The 21,682-nt window shown below is 43.4% G+C and overlaps 1 protein-coding gene and 1 pseudogene across 2 annotated transcripts in view; one reads left to right on the top strand and one right to left on the bottom strand.

Annotated features, from left to right (window-relative positions):
• Positions 1-21,682, bottom strand: part of ST6GAL1 (ST6 beta-galactoside alpha-2,6-sialyltransferase 1) — a 180,933-nt gene that overhangs the window by 71,385 nt on the left and 87,866 nt on the right. The window contains exon 3 of one of the 2 annotated variants that reach the window (XM_066347666.1): positions 7,187-7,322. The exons of the other annotated variant lie outside the window; for it this stretch is intronic. The gene's annotated coding sequence lies outside the window, so the exon portion shown is untranslated. The remainder of the gene's footprint in view (positions 1-7,186; positions 7,323-21,682) is intronic. 2 annotated transcript variants of the gene reach the window in all.
• Positions 993-1,443, top strand: LOC136379851 (large ribosomal subunit protein eL32-like; annotated as a pseudogene).

Below are 21,682 nucleotides of genomic sequence, written 5' to 3' on the forward strand. Positions count from 1 at the left end.
TAATGGTGAGCAGGCTTAGAGCACATCCAAATTATTGAAGTGACTTGTTAAAATGCAGATTCCTGAATTCAACCACAGTCCTTCTGATGCAAGTCTTCTGGGATTGGACTCAGAAATCTACATTTAGCAAGCACACGAGGTGATTCTGAAACATGATATCATGTATACATCATGCTCTGAGAATCAGGTAGCTTAGAATGATAGTGCTCAAAGTGATAATCCGAGACAGCTTTATTAAGCAAGATCCAGGATGAGAAAAGTACAGAAATTCAGTGTAATCAACTTCTACCATAATTTAGAAGAGTAACTTTATGCCTATTAAATCTAATAATAACTTTTAAAATAGGACTTATTCTTGTTTTTTCATTTCATTATTTTAATAATTCCTTGTTTATTGTGTTTGTTTTTTTTTTAGATTTTTATTTGTTCATTTTTAGAAAAAGAGAGAAAGGGAGAGAGAAGGGGGGAGGAGCAGGAAGCATCAACTCCCATATGTGCCTTGACCAGGCAAGCCCAGAGTTTCAAACTGGCAACCTCAGCATTCCAGGTCGATGCTTTATCCACTGCGCCACCACCGGTCAGGCTTGCTTATTGTGTTTTAGAAAGTATTGATGTATGAGAAGTTGGGGGCAAGGGGATCTTCTCACTGGCAGCTGGAGAAGCCTTAGCTTCAGACAAAGAGTTCAGGGTCTGTCATCTCAAAGCCCAGGTTCAAATCCTGACTTTTCTACCTGTTAGTTATGTTAAGCCAGTTTGTCAACTTCTATAAACCTAATGTCTTCATCTGTAAAGTATGGATAATAATACTTTAAAATCTGCTTCCACAGGGTTGTGGTGACAATTTAATAACAGACTTTATCACTTTGTTTGGGTTAATATTAATAATTACTGAGCTTTTAGCATGTGCTAAGCATTTTACACACTTGTAGTTGGAAAATCTGAGAAGCAAGTGAAAGAAAGCCATGAAAGACTTGTGAAGTACTTGAATAGCTCTCTTCCTCTGTGCTGCCTCTGGAGGTGGCGCCTGTCCCCTACCTGGCACCATGGCCGCCTTCAGATCTCTCACAAAACCCAAGATTGTCAAAAAGAGGACCAAGAAGTTCATCTGGAAGCAGTCAGACCAATATGTCAAAATTAAGCATAACTGGCAGAAACCCAGAGGCAACAGAGTGCACAGAAGATTCAAGGGCCTGATCCTGATGCTCGACATTGGTCATGGGAGTAACAGGAAAATAAACCACATGCTGCTCAGTGGCTTCGAGAAGTCCCTGGTCTACAACATCAAGGAGCTGGAAGTACTGCTGATGTGCAACTAATATTACTGTGCTGAAATTGCTCACACATCTCCTCAAAGAACCACAAAGCCATTGCACATAGAGCAGCCCAGCTGGCGGACAGTCACCAACCCCCAATGCCAAGCTGTGCAGCGAAGAAAATGAGTAGGTAGATTGTGCACACGTTGTATTTGTGTTAAGAAAACCATGAAGTTCTGCCACCTGGCATTTCCGCCCCACCTCCCCCCCCCCCCCAAAGTATCTGAATAGCTGTGTTTGCACGTATTTACCTTAGGACAAGCCAAGCTGCCTGGGTAATGGTGGGGAGGGGGAAATCCTGCCCAGATCAAAGCCCTGAAGATAAAGGGGCTTTCATTTCTGCTTGTCCCAACTGTTCCAGACCCAGGCAGTAAAAAGGGTATCTTAGCAGAGATTAGATCTTTCCCCAGCCAGGCAGGCACTGATGCAGAAGATTATGAAGTCCTCAGACACACCTGAGCACATTTCCCTGAGCTTTTCTAAAACATGTAGAACAGAACTGTGTTGGGGGGAGGGGGTGTCGAGTCCCCACCACGGATAGGACAAGCTGCTCCATGTTTCCTGACCAGAATCAGCCACTCCGAACGGCAGAGCTCTGAACTCAGGATGAGAGCCACTGCAAAGGGAAATCAACCTTGTGCTACTTACTATCTTCAACCTTGTGCCTTCAACGGGTGTATATTTGTAGAAATATTTGCCTTCCTATTTGGCAGGAGCCTGGGGAAAAGCAGGCACTTTATATCCCATCAGCTCCCTTTCTGTATGCTGCCCACCCCCAGCCCCAGCAGGCATCTCACCGAATCTTACCACACTAGAGACCACTCTGCACTCCACTTCATCAGTCAAGGGTAAGCTGAGGAGGAGGAGCAAACAGAAGGGTTGAATAAATACTGCTCCTCTCCCAAGCAACAGAGCCATTCATCTTTCCTTCACACCAGACCACACCCAACAGAGAGTAGAAAATGGTCCTCCCTCATCTCAGAAAGAGGAACTGTTTCATTTCCTCATCTTTAAAAAAGAATTTAGCCTGACCTGTGGTGGCGCAGTGGATAAAGCGTCTCCCTGGAAACACTGAGGTTGCCGGTTCAAAACCCTGGCTTGCCTGGTCAAGGCACATATGGGAGTTGATGCTTCCTGCTCCTCCCCCTTCTCTCTCTCTCTCCTCTCTAAAATGAATAAATTTTTAAAAATTAAAAAAAAAAAAAAGAATTCAGTTGGGCATGACCTGTGGTGCCACAGTAGACAGAGCATTGACCTGGAACACTGAAGTTCCTGATCCAAAGCCCTGGGCTGCCCAGAGGAGCGCACACCCACTCCTCTCCCACTGCCTTTTTCTCTCTAAAATCAATAAACAAAATCATTTTTTAAATGTAACAAAATATTTTTTAAAAAAGAATGTTGTTGGTTCTACAGAAGTTTTTAACACATACAAGAATGTATAGGGGCCCTGGCCAGTTGGCTCAGCAGTTGAGCCTCGGCTGGGCATGTGGAATCCTGGGTTCAATTCCTGGTCAGGGCATACAGCAAAAGCAATCATCTGCTTCTCACCGCCTGCTTCTCTCTCTCTCTCTCTCTCTCTCTCTCTCTCCCTCCCTCCCTCCCTCCCTCCCTCCCTTCTCCCATAGCCATGGCTCCAATAGCACAAGCACATTGGCCCCTGGCACTGAGGATGGCCCCATGGCCTCACCTCAGGCACTAAAATACCTTGGTTGCTGAGCAACGGAGCAGTAGCCCCAGATCTGCAGAGCATCAGCCCCAGATGGGGGCTGCCAAGTGGACCCCGGTCTGTCTATCTCCCCTTCTCTCATTAAAAAAAAAAGTATATAGATAAGTGAAAATGCTATCATTACACAATGGAATACTACCAGGTTGTCAATAAGAAGAAGGAAATCTTACCCTTTGCGACAAAATGAGTGGACCTGGAGAGCATTATGCTAAGTGAAATAAGCCAGTTAGAGAAAGACAAGTATATGATTTCACACATACGTGGAATCTAATGAACAAAATAAACTAACAAAATAGAAACAGACTCATAGATAGAGAACAGACTGACAGCTGTCAGAGGGGAGAGGGGTGGTGGGGCTGGGTGAAAAAATTGAAAGGATTAAATGGGGAAAAAAACTCAGAGACACAGACAACAGCACGGTGATTACCAGAGGGGAAGGGGGGCAGTGGGGAGGGAAGAGGGGATAAGTAGTGATGGACACAGACTTGACTTGGGGTGGTGAACACAATACGGTGTAGAGATGTGTTGTAGAACTGGGCACCTGGAACCTGTATAATTTTGTTAATCAGTATCACCCCAATAAATTTTATTTAAAAATAAAAATTTTAAAAAGGATATAAATAATGACATCATAAACTTCCCTGTTTTCATAACCCATCTCTGAAGATTACCAATATTTTGCCAATCTTATTTTATCTGACCCCCCCACCCCGTTCCCCCTCTGGAGTCATTTAAAGCAAACGTCAGCCTCACCTCTTTAGCACCTAGTGTGGTATTATTAGCTCTGTACCATCCTTAGAACATACACTCTCAGATAATTCTCTGCAGAGCTCACTTTTCTGGGGTATAATACATACATACACACACTAGGTTCTCCAGAGAATGGATGAATGAATATATAGACACACACTCACACACACACACACACACACACACACACACACACAATCCTGTTAGCACCTAATATCCAATTCATTTTCTTTTTTTTCCTTTTTATTAATTTATTAGGGTGACACTGGTTAACAAAATTATACAGGATTCAGGTGCACAATTTCACAACACATCATCTGTACACTGTTTTGGGGTTCACCACCCCAAGTCAAGTCCCTGTCCATCACCATTTATCCTCCTTTACCCTCCGCCATCAATTCACTTTCACATTTTATCAATTCTATCAAAAATGTCTTTACACTAAATTCCTTGAATGATGGCCCAAACAAGGTGGATACATTCTATGGGTGATATGGCACTCTTAACTCTCTTCTAATTTACAATAGTCCCCCACTCCCTTATTTTTCTTCTTCATGGCATATATCTGTTGAACAGACTAAATTGTTTTTACTGAATCTGGCTGATGAAATCCACATGGTGTTAACTTACTCCTCTTTGTTCTGCTTACTCTAAACCGAGTTTTAGATTTCAGGGCTTGTTAAAATTGAGCCATTTCAGGTTCAGTGGTTCTCCCAATATTTTTATATCTAAGAGGATCTAAGTCCTGGTTGTCTAAGGGAGTTTGGCAGGAAAAAATGCACAGAGAGGCCAGTGCTTCTCCACCCTGTATTGGTCCCTATAAAAACAACAAACTCCAATACCAAAATAGGTTCATTCATTCAGCAAATGCTTACTATCTTCTGTGATCCAAACTGGAGAAACAGCAGTACAGAACCAGGCAGAACTCGTCTCCCAGTGAGGAGGTAAATAAAGAGTAAAACAAAATAAGTATGTATGTATTAATAGTATACCTGCCTTGCAGAAAATTAAAGCAGGGTTGATGAGAACAGCAGGGTATGTGTGGGGAGAGGACAGAGATCACTTTTAAATTGGATAGTCAGAGAAAGTCTCACTGAGACGAGGGCATTTGAGCAAAGACTGGAAATAAAGTAAAAGTGAGCTTCCTGAAGGAGTGGAGCTTGAGGGGGAGGGAACAGTGGACTTCCCAGGCGATGCCTGGCCTGCTGCAAGGGCAGCAAAGATGCCTGGAGCAGAGCAGGGCGAGGCGAAGGGTAGGCTGAGGTTAGGTCAGGAAAGTGGTAGGAGCAAGATCGTGTAGGACCTGAGACTGGTTTAAAAATTCCAGCTTTCACTCAGCAAGACTTGGCTGACCTTCGTTGGAAAGGGATCGTTCTGGTTACTGCATTAAGAAACAACTGTAGTGTGCAGCAGGTAGGGGGAGGTTAGAGAAAGAAAAAAAAAGACATTTCAAGAAGCTATTGCAACAATCTAGGTGAAAAAGGCCCATGAGTCCATTTACTGAGCTCTTATTGGGTTACCAAATTGAATTCTTACCACCCTATGGGGTCGGGTATTAACAATCTACCTTTATAAACAATAAAACTGAAGCTCCAAGAATTTAAGCCATTTGCTCAACATGTCAGTGGTGGATGGTCAAACTAGGGAGTAAGCCAGATTATTCTAATTTGCAAGCTACTTGTGCAACATATGCCTCTCTACCAGGTCACCCTAGTCACCTGGTACCATCTTGAACCTTCTGGTGGCCCCTCTTTACTCTGCTCTGATCCCCATCTTCTTAAACTCTCAGTGTGCAAATCTTATTCTCATCTGTGTGTTAGGACCCGAACTTTCTGTCCATAAAGACCTTGACACCCTATAGCCCACAGAGGCTACCTCAGCTAACCATAATGCTTCCAAGAAACGATCCATGCATCCTGGGTTTCAGAAACCTCCAACGTGATGGGCTCCCTTTCTCAAAAATCATCACTCTTAATTTGTGCCACTTAAACTGCCACGTAATCCTGTAATGACTCCTCTTCCTGTTTCCTTATTTTAGGCTGCCTCACCAAAAATGTTCTCTGTATGACAGATGTCACAAACAGATGTGGCTGAAAGTGGTGGCCCCCCAGGGATTATATTTTACAGTAAGTGCAGACACACACACACACACACACACACACACACACACACACACACTGCATCTGGTTGGGACCAAATGACTAGTTATCAGCAATAAACTGTGAGTAAAAGTAACATGTCACTTCTGAGCTAAGGTGATTAAGAAGTGAGACTATGTGTTATGGCAGCTAACGTTACTCTGATAAAGCTACTTAGCAGAGACTTCCTAAATATTTGTTTTTATGGGCCTAAGAACATCAGCAGAATTCTCAGTGAGGTTTTTCATCATCCACAGTGTTCTCTCCTTACCCCAACATTTTACTAGCACAGTGGGAAAGCAAGTGCTTCCCTTAATTTAGTCAAAAGCCTATGATTCCTAAATTCATCCACAATAAGTACCTCTTGTGTTTGTTTTCCCCCTTCATGATCCCCAGGTTTTGAAAGATGCTGTTAGCCAAATTTAATTAAGAATCTGAGTTCTTATTTGTTATCAAATGAACAAAGATATTGTTGCCAATCAGAGCTTCTGATCAGCATGAAACTGTCATTGTTATCACAGTGATTTCATAAAATTCAGTATGATACAAAAAACCTTGATGATTTTCTCAGCCTACTGGGCTAAATGTGCTTTGTTGGGATAAAAGTGCTTCTCCATTCTGGCCTTTCAAAAAACTAAAAGTAAAGAAAGAAAAAACTAAAAGTGTCACCTGACCAGGCAGTGGCACAGTGGATAGAGTGTCAACCTGGGATGCAGAGGATCCAGGTTCAAAACCCTGAGGTTGCTGGCTTGAGCATGGGCTCATCCAGATTGAGTGCAGGGTTGCTGGCTCGAGCATGGGATCACAGCCATGACCCCATGGTCACTGGCTTGATCAAGGGACCACTGGCTCAGCTGCAGCACCCCCCTTCCCAGGTCAAGGCACATATAAGAAAGCAATCAATGAAATCAATGAACAACTAAGGTACCGCAACTATGAGTTGATGCTTCTCATCTCTCTCCCTGCCTACCTGTCTGGCCGTATCTCTCTCTCTCTCTCTCTCTCTCTCACTAAATAATAATAATAATAATAATAATAATAATAATAATACAAACTAAAAGTGTCTGGAGACCTGGAACAAGAAAGAAATTCTGGTTTGTATGGCCTGCAATTTACTCCAATATAATAATCCTAACTCTCTGATCATAGCTACTCTCCTAAAAAGCAGGTTTACTGGTAAGCTAGACATCAAGGGGCGCCTCAATAAACTATTCCCAACTACCCTCCAATTGGACAGAATTAAGGCATTTTAAGCTTACCTGGAAGAATCTGGCTCCAAAGTGCTTAAAAATCAGGAGAACAGCAATGTAATATCAGAATGTTATTCTCCCGTCATGCCAGCATGCAGCAAACAGTTGAATGCACAGCAGCCGTTAGTCACACCAGAGACACCTCCTGGGACAGAACCACAGAGCTGTTATAGCTGGGGAGGGAAACTGGGCTGCCCAGCGTTCTCTAGAGCTGAAGAGCAAAGAGCAACAGATGAAAACAAAGCAGGAACAAATGGAAACTACCCAGGAGGCAAAGATTCCTATGGGAAGACCAAAGATTAAGAATTTTCTCTTAATTCCTGGTAAGAAGAGTCTGATGACCCACATCTCTCCTTCAGACCCCAGTTTCACTGTCTTTCATGAGCACAATGATGCTGGCTAATGTGGTCTTGAACATCATTTCCAGGTGCTGTGTGGGAATACTATTCTTCCACTCAGGTCTCTGTGGGGATAGAGTGCATCCACACCCCTTCTCTGTTTCCTTCTCAGCGCTGCCAAGCACAAGGTTACAGCTGGCACTCAGCATCAAACTGGCACCACTGCCAGGGTTTGTGGTATATGTGTAGAGAATGGGAAGTGGTTAATTTGTAAATTAAAAAATGATTTTTAGACTTGGACTGAAATCGTCAATGAACATGAAGCACCTACTGGGCATACAGCCATGTACGGGGAGAGAAGAGAGGATGTCATCTACGACTGCTTTCTAGGGGCTTCCTATGCGTCAGGCACTGTGCTAACCCTGCATGCATAATAGTTTATTCCATCCTAACCACCAGCCTCGGAGATTGGTGGAGTCATCATTTCCATTTTAGATAAGGAAGCTAAATCTTAAAGAGGTTAAAGGGTTTTGCTAATAAGTGGCAGCATCAAGACTTGAATCCAGAACTATCTGAACCCAAAGACTGTGCTCTCGCTGCCTATACTCAAATGGTTGGTCATCTTGTTTGACCTGTGACTCTCTCGGCCCCAACCATGCCCATCTAACCCCAGAAGCAAGTGGTTTTGGTCCATAGGGAAACCAATAGCCCTTAAATTCCAAACCCAGGACACACTTAGAATGCTAGACACTTGACATATCATCTCACTGAACTTTGAGCAGCTTTGCATGGCTGCTGTTATTACAACTGACCTTTGGCATTTACAGAATCAACATTTGGGATTTTGACTATTTGAGAACAGACAGCCCCAAGGTCTTAGACATAAAACAGCCAGATTTTACTCAAGAGTGAATGTGATGTATGTGCACCAGAAAGCTGGCATGGGCCAGTCCTCTAGGGCGTAAGAGAGCTCACCCTCAGGCTACGACCCAGTGCACGGGGATTCTACGACCTCCATGTCTCAGGAAGTGATAGAAATATCTGCTGGTGAACTACAGCTCCCAAAGAAAGCAGACTACTAGCCATGGCATGTTTATACTCAATGATGAATTTAATAAATTTATAAATGCTGATAGCTTTGTATTCATAGAATCACTAATGGACAGAAATCACTTAAATTGTTCAATTATGCATGACTGCATATAAGGATATAATATTGTACTCTGTTGGCATGTGCATGAGTTCCTCACCTGTTAGGGAACTAATGCCTCATCTTAGGGCTGTTGTTAATAAATGAAATCTTGGTCATGTTGATAAAGAGGATGTTGAGAATTCTCAAATATCCCAAGAGAACTCTCCCACGAATGTCATGTCATTCTATAGAAGAGGAAACTGAAGCTAGAGGAGGTCCTATGCTTCCCTCCTTACAATCCAACAGTCAGTCATCCAAAAAGTGCCGGATCCTGCAGGCTGACCCAACCACATGCGGACTTGGGAGGTCGGAGGAGAAGAAGGGGGGTGAGAGAAGGCAGAGAGCTTTCCCTGGGCTGCCCACCGTCCCTCCAGCCACTCAGAGCGCTGGGCTGGGAATGGCAGAGCTGTGGGCTTACCTTTTCACTACATCCATTCAGATCAATCGATTCAAGCAAGATGTATACCTAGTGAGGAGCAGATTAAAAGTTGCAGAGCAGGGCAGGGAACAGGAGCCTGTGGGGGGTGGGGGAGAGGAAGCATTCTTCGGCTCACAGCACCCCCTTCACCACTCCCTGAGAGCAAGTGCCCAACAAACAAACAATAGCCGTTGCTTCTTAGGCACCTACTATGTGCCAGGCACTGTGCCAAGCACCTGTTTAATCTTCAAAATAACCCCCTAAGGACAGTTAATTGTCGAACCTACTTTACAAATGAGGAAACTGAGGCTCAGAGAGGTTACAGGATTTGCCCATCATCACCCCACTGTGAAGAGGCGGAGCCAGGATGTTAATTCAGATTTGACTCAATGCCCACGGGCCAAGACAAGCTGGTGCGACCCCTGTGCTGATGAGGACTGAGACTGAAATGAGGAAGGCTGGTGCTACCTCTAACGGAAACCCAGCTTTGGAGTCAGACACATTGAGATCTAGATCGCAGTTTCATTATTCATCGCTGGGCAATCTTAGGCAAATGGCATAAGCTCTCAGGCCTCAGTTTCCTCGTCTACAAAATATGTGCAAAACCACCCACTTCATAGGATGGCGGTTAGAATTAGGAGGATCAAGCAGTGTCTGGCATGCATCAGGTGCTTAATAAATAGTGACCTGCAAACCCAGACCTGGTGGCCTAGGGGAGGAGGGACAGGAGGCTGGGGCCTGGCTTAGCCACTGCAGATAGAGGAAGTCTTCATTTCTGAAAGCAAGAGATGAACTTTCTGGAGTGTCACAAGTCAATATTTGTCTCTGGCTGAACACAGAATACTTTGTTGTTCATCTCAACAGAATCAGTACCTGCCGCTTTCAGTGTTAAGGATTTCAAACAGTGCTCCACAGCAGAGAGAACCAGATTTGGGACTTCCGGGGCTCAGAGAAAAATGAACTCATGGAAAAGCTTGAAACTGCCTGACCAGGTGGTGGCGCAGGGGATAGAGCGTTGGATTGGGATGCAGAGGACCCAGGTTCAAGACCCCAAGGTCACCAGCTTGAGCACGGGCTCATCTGGTTTGAGCAAAGCTCAAGCAAGGGGTTCCTCTGTCTGCTGTAGCCCCACAATCAAGGCACATATGAGAAAGCAATCAATGAACAATAAAGTGCCACAACGAAAAGCTGATGATTGATGCTTCTCATCTCTTCCATTCCTGTCTGTCTGTCCCTATCTATCCCTCTCTCTGACTCTCTCTCTGTCTCTGTAAAAAAATAAAATAAAATAAAATTTTGAAAAAGAAGAAAAGCTTGAAACCAGAAACCAGGACACAGCTGTGGGGTCCCTAGCTCTCCAGCCTAGTCACTGTGTGTGCCTAAAAGTTACTTTTCCGCTCTGAGCCTGTTTTGTCACGAGGTAAGGGGCTTAATGAGCCTTACTTCACAGGGTTGTGATAAAGCACAAGAAAAATAATAGATGAGAAGTAACTTTTAAGCTATGCAGATAATTTCAATGATAAACTGCAAACACACACACACACACACACACACACACACATAAACTTGGGTATTTTAAGCAAATTCCAGAAATCATATCATTGCATCCATAAAATTGTCACTATATATCTCTAAAAGGTACTTTTTAAAAAAATATAACCCAAATACCATTACCAAACCTAAAATTTTTAAAATAATTAACTTTTCTTAAAGAAAGAAAATTATTTGTAATATAAAGTAAATTCATGAAGATTAAAAAACTATATAATCTTATGGGTGGAAAGAAAAAGAGAGAAAGAGGGAGGGTTGGAGGGAGGGAGGGAATGAGGGAGAAAAAAGAATTTAAAAAAAGAAATACAGGCAGTCCCCAGGTTACAAACGAGATAGATTCTGTAGGTTTGTTCTTAAGCTGAATTTGTATATAAATTGGAACAGGTACATTTACCTATTAAATGTAACTTAGATAGATGTTTGTCTTAACATATTATTTATTTTTACCTTTCTGTGCATATAAACACTTAAACCTTTTTTTTTAAAGAGATCATTTTTATTTTTTTTAAGACTTTATTCATTCATTTTAGAGAAGGGAGAGACAGAGAGAAAAGGGGGGGAGGAGCAGGAAGCATCAACTCCCATATGTGCCTTGACTGGGCGAGCACAGGGTTTTGAACTGGCGACCTCAGTATTCCAAGTTGACACTTTATCCACTGCACCACCACAGGTCAGGCCGTTTTTTGTTTTGTTTTGTTTTGTTTAGAGCGAGGCAGGGAGAGACAGAGAGACAGGAACATATGTGCCCTGACCAGCAATCAAACTGGCAATCTCTGCACTTTGGTACGAAACTCCAACCAACCAAACTAGGCCAGAGCTTTTATTATTGGTTGATTAGTTTTTTAGAGAGACAGAGAGAGGAAGGTGGGGAGGAGGGGGAGCATTCAATCACTGCTCCCTTTAGTTGTGTATTCATTGGTTGCTTCCCCTGTGCCCTGGCTAGAGATAGAGCCCGCAACCTTGTCGTTTCAGGATGATGCTAGCTGACTGAGCTAACTGTCCAGGGCTACTGAAACATTTTGAAACCTAAAGAACCCATCTCATTCATAACTTGGGGACTGCCTGTATTTACAGAGAAAAATGACTTAAAAGAAATATATGCAAAGTATTGCTAGTAGTCTGTTGTTACCTCTGTGTTATAAAATTAGAGATGATTTGGGTTACTTTTGTATTTTTGTGTATATTTTTAATAATGGGAATCTACTATGTTAGATACTTGTTCTTCTTCAAGTTCAAAGTTCCCCTCTGGTATCATTTCCCTTTAGCCTGAAAACTTCCTTTAGCACTTATCTAAGAACAGGTCTACTAGAAACATATGTTCTGGTTCTCCTTTACCTGAGAATATCTTTATTTTGCCTTCACTCTTTTTCTTTCTTTTTTATTTTTCTTTTTTTTTTCTTTTTAGGTGAGACGAGGGAAGATAGTGAGACAGACTCCCGCATGCACCCCTACATGATCCACCCAGCAACCCTATCTGGGGCTAATGCTCAAATCAACCGAGCTATTTTTAGCCCTGAGGCTGATGTGCTCAGGTCAACAGAGCTATCCTCATCACCCAGGGCCAACGCTTGGACCAACAGAAGATTCTAGGTTAATAGTTCTTTTCTTTTAGCACTTTAAAGATATTGTCCCACTGTTTTGGCCTACATGCTTTTAGATGAGAAGTTTGCAATTACAGTCGTCCATCGCCATATCATGATTCACTTTTCATGATCTCACTTTATCACGGATTTTTAAATTGTACATATCTAATTTTGTATCACAGATTTTTTGCTATATCGTGGGATTTTACATAGGTTTAAGAGTGTAGAAAGTGTTTTAAGAACATAAGAAGTGTTTATAAGAGTGTGGGAAAGGTTTATAAGAGTGTAGGGAGGGTTTATAAAGCCTTAAAATATATATAAATAATAAAATGAATATAAGGTCGCTACTTTGTGGATTTTTACCTATCACGGAGGGGTTCTGGAAACTAATCCCTGCACTGTATTTGAATAGGATTCCCTAATGCCTACATGACATATTTCCTTGACTGCTCAATATTTTTGTTATCTTCTGTCTTCAGCAGTTCAACTATGATGTGGCTCAATAGTTGTTGTTGAATTGATCCTGTTTGCGATTCACTGAGATTCTTTAATTTGTAAATCTTTATCTTTCACCAAATTTGGGCTATTTTCAGCCATTCTGTTTTTCCAATATTTTTCTGCACCAATATCTTCCTTTTTACCTTCTGGAATGTCACTCCAATAACATGAATATTTCAACTTTTTAATGCTGTCCCATAGTATCCTGAGACACTCTTTATTTTCTTCCCAATAAAAAAGTACACATACAATTGAAACTAATAGAATATTGACTGTCAACAGTAATAAAGACTTTAATTAAGAATTCAGCCTGACCTGTTGTGGCGCAATGGATAAAGCGTCGACCTGGAAATGCTGAGGTCGCCGGTTCGAAACCCTGGGCTTGCCTGGTCAAGGCACATATGGGAGTTGATGCTTCTAGCTCCTCCCCCCTTCTCTCTCTCTCTGTCTCTCATCTCTCTCTCTGTCTCTCCCTCTCCTCTCCAAAATAAATAAATAATAAAAAAAAATTCAAAAAGTACATTTATAAATATTATACAAAAATATTATATAATTTCTATTGATCTATCTTGAAGTTCACTGACTTTTATTGCCTGTCATCTCTGGTCACTAAGCCCAGACAGTAAATTTGTTACTTCAGAAATCTTTTCAGTTCTAAAATGCTCAGCTTGTTATTTTGCATAATTTCTATTTTTCTGCTGAGAAGGTCTATAATTACATGCATTTCCAGAGTGGAGAATGGTTATAACGGTTACTGTAAGTCTGTCTCATAATTGCATCATCTGAGTTATCTCATGGTTAGAACATATTCTCTTTTCCCTTAAGTATTGTTTAGGTTTTCCTGATTCCTTTTATGTTAAATAAACTTGGGTTGTATACTGGACTTTTGAATATTATGTTGTAAGACTCTGGATCCTGCTAATATACTCTAAAAAAAAAAATGTTGATATTTTGTTTATTTGCTTAGCAGATTATTAACCTACTTAGGTTCAGATGGAATGTTCTCTGCCTTACCTTTCATAACTGATAACTCTGATTTCAGTTTGGTTTTCAAAGCCTTTGCTAGGCCATTTGGGTCTGCCTTTCACATGGGCAACTCATAGGTTTATCTGGGGCTTGGGTACGATTTATATCAGAGTTCAATTCTCAAAACCTTTGTGTGTTTCTTTGGATCTGTTCCATGCATGCATACCATGTAGTGTGCCCATGACTTATATCAGACTTAGTGGGTCCACTTTTCCAACTCTCTCCTCTCAGGGATTTCCTCATTGTCTGGCTTCCAATGGCTCTTTCTCCTGGTTCCCTGGCTGAAAAGGTGGGATCATCTCACAGTTTTAGCCTCCCACACAATTATGCAATTCCATGTGACAAAGGCCATTATGGGTCATCATTTAAATTTTGGCTACAGTATTCTATTGGGCTATTACTTTTCAGGTTCTCCTGTAGTTGCTTTTTGCATTCTTCCAAGTTTTTAATTGTAAACAGTGGTAGAGAGAAGTTGTGGTTGGCTATTTCTCCTGACTAATACTGCTGCCCTTCCTTCTCAGCATTTTTTACTTCATTTGTGTGTGTGTGTGTGTGTGTGTGTGTGTGTGTGTGTGTGACAGAGATAGTGAGAGACAGAGAGAGGGACAGACAGACAGGTAGAGAGATGAGAAGCATCAATTCTTTGTTGCAGCACCTTAGTTGTTCATTGATTGCTTTCTCATATGTGCCTTGACCAGGGGGCTACAGCAGATCAAGTGACCCCTTGCTCAAGCTGGTGAGCCTTGCTCAAACCAGATGAGCCTGCACTCAAACAGGTGACCTTGGGGTTTCAAACCTTGGTCTTCCACGTCCCAGTTTGACGCTCTACTGCACCACTGCCTGGTCCAGCAATTTTTACTTCTTGAAATTTCACCCATCTCTCAAAGCTTCAATAAAATACCACTTCCTCCCAAGAAGCTATCCTTCTTCTCCCAAACAGAAAAACTTTCTTCTTCCTCTAAATTAAGGAAGATTCAGTATTGGCAATATTGAGAATCTGACTTAAAGCCAAATCTTTTCATGACTATTTTTGTTCAAACTTCTCTTCAGAGCATGGCTGGAATGAAGTCACACCCAACCAAGAAGGATCATGGTGGTTAAAAGAGTAGACTTCACCTAAATCCAAGCTTTGGTAATTGCTAGATGTGTGTGTGACTTTAGTAAAGTCACTTACTTCTATGTACCTCAGTCCCCTCATCTATTAAGTGGAAATAATAATACTTAAAATATATAATTGTTGGCCCTAGCCGGTTGGCTCAGCAGTAGAGCATCGGCCTGGTGTGCTGGGGACCCGGGTTCGATTCCCGGCCAGGGCACATAGGAGAAGCGCCCATTTGCTTCTCCACCCCCACCCCTCCTTCCTCTCTGTCTCTCTCTTCCCCTCCCGCAGCCAAGGCTCCATTGGAGCAAAGATGGCCCGGGCACTGGGGATGGCTCCTTGGCCTCTGCCTTAGGCGCTAGAGTGGCTCTGGTCGTGGCAGAGTGACGCCCCGGAGGGGCAGAGCATCGCCCCCTGGTGGGCAGAGCGTCGCCCCTGGTGGGCGTGCCGGGTGGATCCCGGTCGGGCGCATGCGGGAGTCTGTCTGACTGTCTCTCCCCGTTTCCAGCTTCAGAAAAATACAAAAAAAATACAAAAAAAAAAAAAAACCAAAAAAAAAAAAATATATATATATATAATTGTTGTGAAGATTAAATGAGTGAATAGTTGGACGTGGCCGGTGGCTCAGTGGATGGAGCATAGACCTGATGTGTGGACATGCCAGGTTTGATTCCTGATAAGGGCACACAGGAAAAGTGACTGTCTGCTTCTCCCCCCCTCCCTTTTCTCTCTTTCTTTCCCTCCTGCAGTTGGTGGCTCAACTGGTTCAAGTGTGGCCCCAGTTGCTGAGGATAGCTTGGTTAGTCTAAGCATGTCAGCCTTGGGTGCTAAAAATAGCTGAGTTGATTTGAGCATCTGCCCCAGACAGGGTTGCTGGGCGATCCCAGTCAGGGTACATGCGGGAGTCTGTCTATCTCCCCTCCTCTCATTTGGCAAAAAAAAAAAGAGTGCATAGTTGTAAAGCACCTAGAAAAATGCCATGTTGTAAATGCAAGCAATTATTATCAATGAAAATTACTATCATTACTTTACTCTGCAGATAAGGGAACCCTACAGAAGGAAGAAGAAAGAATAGAGTTGGTTCTATGCCAGTCTCTTACTAGGCCCTGAAAGTGACTATAATTTCTGTTTCAGTAAATATATACTTAAAAGAGCCCAATTTGTGTGTCTGTGTGGATCTTCTAAGAAGTATGGCAAAGTGGGAGGATGACTGCCTATGGTGGGTGAGGAGAGCTGGCTTCCAGGACTGGATCTCCTTTGAGTCTGAGTTTTCTGTTCTAAAGCACAACTACACAGGTTAGACTGGTCCCCCTGTACATTGTTAACCTTTGAAAAAGCCAAATACAATTGTGTCATCTTTAAGTTCACCCTCTTATATCTTCCTGATACACACAGGATAAAATCCAAACTCTTTAATATCCCTTAAGACCTGTTGTGCTTCTCACTGCTGCTTCTGCTGTCTGTGACCTCATCTCCCACTGCTTCCCCACCACGCTCACCTTCCTGCTGTACTGAACTAAGGTTCAACCCTCCCGCCTCACCATTTCCCACCTGCACCTCTGCCTCAACCTTGAGCTGAAGTTTCTCTCCTTATCATCTTGTCAAATACATAAATGCCTCAACTACCATGTCAACTGCTCGAGGACTTCTGTGAGGCTTTCCGAGACTCTCCAGGACCCCGTTAGTCAGTATTCCCTCCCTGTATTCCACGGCTATCTAAGGCACTGTAGTAGCCCATTCTGGTGGAAAGCAATCACACTTTAGACGTCCCTCTCTCACTACATTGGTGTCTTTCAAAATATGTATTTCTTGGCCCTGGCCGGTTGGCTCAGCGGTAGAGCGTCAGCCTGGCGTGCGGGGGACCCGGGTTTGATTCCCGGCCAAGGCACATAGGAGAAGTGCCCATTTGCTTCTCCACCCCCCACGCCCCCTCCTTCCTCTCTGTCTCTCTCTTCCCCTCCCGCAGCCAAGGCTCCATTGGAGCAAAGATGGCCCGGGCGCTGGGGATGGCTCCTTGGCCTCTGCCCCAGGCACTAGAGTGGCTCTGGTCGCGGCAGAGCGACGCCCCGGAGGGGCAGAGCATCGCCCCCTGGTGGGCGTGCCGAGTGGATCCCAGTCGGGCGCGTGCGGGAGTCTGTCTGACTGTCTCTCCCCATTTCCAACTTCAGAAAAATACAAAAAAAAAATAAATATGTATTTCTTTACATTAGTGGGCCTCAAAATCAATTAGAGTATCACTACCAGCCTTTAAAAAATACACTAAATTAGTTGTTTTGTTTTGTTTTTGTGACAGAGACAGAGGGACAGATAAGGACAGACAGACAGGAAAGGAGAGAGATGAGAAGCATCAATTATTTGTTGTGGCATTTTAGTTGTTCGTTGATTGCTTATTCATTGATTGCTTCCTCATATGTGCCTTGATGGTGGGGGGGAACAGCTATAACAGACCGAGTCACCCCTAGCTCAAACCAGAGACCTTAGGTTACGTTCAAGCTGGTGAGCCTTGAGCAAACCAGATGAGCCCACGCTCAAGCAGCTATCTCAGGTGTTTCCAACTGGGACCTTAACTTCCCAGGTCAATGTTCTATCCACTGCGCCACCACAGGTCAGGCAAGTTTTATTTTTAAGTAACTACAATACCATAAAAAATATTGTTGGTGGCAGTCAACAAAGTCTGTAAGATTTAAAAGCTCTGAGAGACAGACACCACTTCATTTTTCTCTGCATTCTCAGGAGCTGGCACTCGGTAAGAATTGAGTAGTGGGCCCTGGCTGGTTGGCTCAGTGGTGGAGTGTCGGCCTGGCATGCGGGAGTCCCGGGTTCGATTCCTGGCCGGGGCACACAGGAGAGGCACCCATCTGCTTCTCCACCCCTCCCCCTCTCCCTCCTCTCTGTCTCTCTCCTCCCCTCCTGCAGTTGGGGCTCCACTGGAGCAAGGTTGGCCCAGGCACTGAGGATGGCTCTGTGGCCTCTGCCTCAGGCGCTAGAGTGTCTCTGGTTGCAACAGAGCAATGGCCCAGATGGGCGGAACATCGCCCCCTGGTGGGCATGCCGGGTGGATCCCGGTCGGGCATATGCGGGAGTCTATCTGACTGCCTCCCTGTTTCCAACTTCAGAAAAATACAAAAAAAAAAAAGAAGAATTGAGTAGTGGAAGAAAGAAGAGAGGAAGGAGAAAAGGATAGAAGGTGGAAAGTTTCCAAAGGGGAAGAAAAAGAAGACAGTCTCTTCCCTGTAGCTTTGAATCCTCTTCAAAGTACTTTTGGTGAACTTCTCAAAAGGAATAAAAATAAAATACTGATTTAGGTTCTTCGTTCTTAATGCCTGAATAATGAAGGTTCCTGTACCTATTGTTTTCCTTCTGGGGTGTCACACAGGATTGTGTAAGTTGTTCACTGCATGTGGACATGGAATCTTTCCATAGCAGGGCCTCTATCCCTAACAGACACAAAAGTGGTCAATGCGTGGACAGTGATCCTGTGCTCCCTCCCCACTCCAGTGTCTATATATCGGCATCTTGGTCTACTTTTCCCCCTCTGCTTTCTTTTTCTCTTCCTTTAAATCTGACTTCAGAGGCCACAGGCAGGAGATTCTCCAGAAAGTCAGATCCCTTGGAGGGGTGTTCTCAGTAATTGTTATAAAAGGTCACCTTTCACAGAATGGCTTTGGTATCAGGAGGAGGACCTCTCTCTTAGGAAAAATCCTGGGGCTGATTCTGCCACTCAGTCATAGGACTTTTAGATAGAATCCCTGGGGCCAAGCTTTCTTATATAAAAGTAGAGATAATAACTGCTCCCCTGGTCTGACCTGTGGTGGCGCAGTGGATAAAGCGTTGACCTGGAAATGCTGAGGTTGCCAGTTCAAAACCCTGGGCTTGCCTGGTCCAGGCACATATGGGAGTTGATGCTTCCAGCTCCTCCCCCCTTCTCTCTCTCTCTCTCTCTCTCTCTCTCTCTCTGTCTCTCCCTCTTCTCTCTAAAATGAATAAATAAATAAAAATTAAAAAAAAAATAATTGCTCCCCTGTCTCTTTCTCAGAGCCCTTGGAAGGAACAAAGGAAGGAAATACTTTGGCAATGATAAAGTAGCATACAGACATAGAGGATATTTTAGTAATGGTTTATGGTTATGTCTAGAATGGGAGTTCCTAAATGTCACTGCTGTATGATGGATTGGGAATTATCCTTCACCGAAAAAATTCTATATTCATTAAAAGTACAAGTTCACAAATAATTGGAAAATGTATCTTAAAAACAATTTATAATAACAAAACATGAAATGCCAAGAAGCAAATTTAGGTAAAGATAGGTAAGACATTTTAACTGAAAACTATAAAATCTTAGAGAAATTAAAGAAGACCTAAGTAAATGGGAACATACACTATAGTCATGAATCAGAAGGTTCAATTTTATAAAAATGTCCATTCTTCCCCAAACTGATTGTGATGGTAAATTGGATGTGTCAACTTGTCAGGGTATCCAGATATTTGTTCAAACATTATTCTACCCTGAAAAACGGTGGTGCAGTGGATACAGCATCGACCTGAGATGCTAAGGTTCCACATTCAAAACTCCAAAGTCACCAATTTAAGCACGTTGGGGTCGCTGGCTTGAGCATGGGATCATTGCTATGATCCCATGGTCGCTGGCTTGAGTCCAAAGGTCACTGGCTTGAAACCCAAGGTCCTAACTTAAGCAAGGGATCACTAGCTTGAGCTCGCTCCCATTAAAGCACATATGAGAAGCAATCAAGGAACAACTAAAATGATGTAACTATAAACTGATGCTTCTCATCTCTCTCCCTCCATTTTCTCTGTATTTCTGTCTCTCTCTTGCACTAAAAAAATTATTCTGGATGTACATTTAAGGGTGTTTTGCATGAGGTTAACAATTGGTAGACTGAGTAAAGCAGATTGCCCTCCCAAATGTGTGTGCGCCTAATTTAATCAGCAGAAGTCCTGAATAGAACAAATACTCTTTTTTTTCCTAAGATTTTATTTATTGATTTTAGAGAGAGAGAAGGATTGAGATTGTAACTGCTTCACTTTAGTTGTTCACTGATTGCTTCTCATATGTGCCTTGACCTGGCAAACCCAGGGTTTCAATTTGGCAACTTCAACATTCCAGGGCAATGCTCTACCAGTGGGTTTGCCACCACAGGTCAGGCAAACAAATAACCTCTTTCAAGTAAGGGGTAACTCTTTCTACTTGACTGCCTTGAGCTGGGACATCAGTTATTTTTCTGCCTTTGGATTTGAACTGAAATATCAGCTCTTCCTAGTTTAAAGACTGCCAGCATTGGGACAAAAACTATACCACTGGCTCCCCTGGTTCTCAGGCTTTCGTCTCAAACTGCACCCACACCACTGGCTTTCATGGTGTTGGTGTTGGGCAGATAATATATCATATATTATGCTCACTTTGTTAAAGATGGCACTGCCCACGTGGAAGCCATCACCCAGGTGATATTAATGTGTGTTGATGGTGGGCTGTGGGCAGGCAGGATCATTGTAGCCTGGGGCTTGGTTTTAGGACTAAGCCTTTCCAACCCTTTTCGATGTGGGGTGGTACAATCCCATCATGCCTCAGATAAGTGACTTTGTATTAGAGACTTCCCTATTTTGTATAGTGGATTAAAGGTTTTGATTTCTGCATTATAAATTGGGGCAGACCGGGAGCTTGCTCTCTTGGTTCCTGAAATTAACATTAGAGAGGAGAGCAGAGAAAGACCACATGGAGGAGGCCAGAAGAAGCAGCCAAGATGGTGGAGTGCTGAGGGAGAAGCCAGTTTGTGCAGAGTTTGTGCAGGGAGAAGGAAGGAGAATGGGCAACAGAGGTGAATAAGTCTGGTGAGCTAGAAACCTTTGATTCTAGGAAACTTGGATAAGTCAGTGGCTTTGTGAGCACTGAATGAGTGGGTTTTGGAGCCCAGTGTGTGTTTTTACTTGCCCGCCAGGTGCAAGCTAGGATTAAAGCTAATGGCCCACCAGTTCTTGGCTCCGTTGTTTCATTACCAACTGTTCGAATCCAATGCGAACCTGCATGGGCCAGGCGGCTGTGATGGTGGCCCTGGCTACTGGCTTTACAGTTGGTCAAATAAGTTTGTAAATAATGATATATATGTTTGCTTGCTTATAGTTTGCATTGGATGTGGGGGAACAGGCTGTAAGCAGGCAGAATTCTTATAGCCTAAGGCTTAGTTTTAAGACTAAGCCTTTCCCACCCTTTTTGATTTAGGGTGGTGCACTCTCATGAGGAATCCCATTATGCCTCAGATAAGTGACTTTGTATCAGAGACCTCCTTGTTTGTATACTGGATTAAAGGTTTTGATTTCAATATTATAAAGTGGGGCAGATTGGGAGCTTGCTCTCTCTCGGTTCCTGAGATTAGTATGAGAGGAGAGAGCAGAGAAAGGCCACGTGGAGGAGAGCAGAGCAGAGAAAGGCCACGTGGAGGAGACCAGGAGAAGCAGCCAAGATGGTGGAGTGCTGAGGGAGAAGGCAGTTTGTGCAGAGTTTGTGCAGAGAGAAGGAGATGGGGAACAGAGGTGAATAAGTCTGGTGAACTAGAAACCTTTGATTCTAAGAAACTCGGAAAAGTCAGTGGCTTTGTGAGCACTGAATGAGTGAATTTTGGAGCCCAGTGTGTGTTTTTCTTGCCTGCCAGATGCAAGCTAGAATTAAAGCTAATGGCCCACCAGTTCCTGGCTCCGTTGTTTCATTACCGTCTGTCCGAATCTAATGTGAACCTGCATGGGCCAGGCGGCTGTGATGGTCGTTTGTGGATAGTGGCTTTACACATG

Source organism: Saccopteryx leptura, chromosome 8 (genome assembly GCF_036850995.1).
Source record: "Saccopteryx leptura isolate mSacLep1 chromosome 8, mSacLep1_pri_phased_curated, whole genome shotgun sequence".
NCBI lineage: Eukaryota > Metazoa > Chordata > Mammalia > Chiroptera > Emballonuridae > Saccopteryx > Saccopteryx leptura.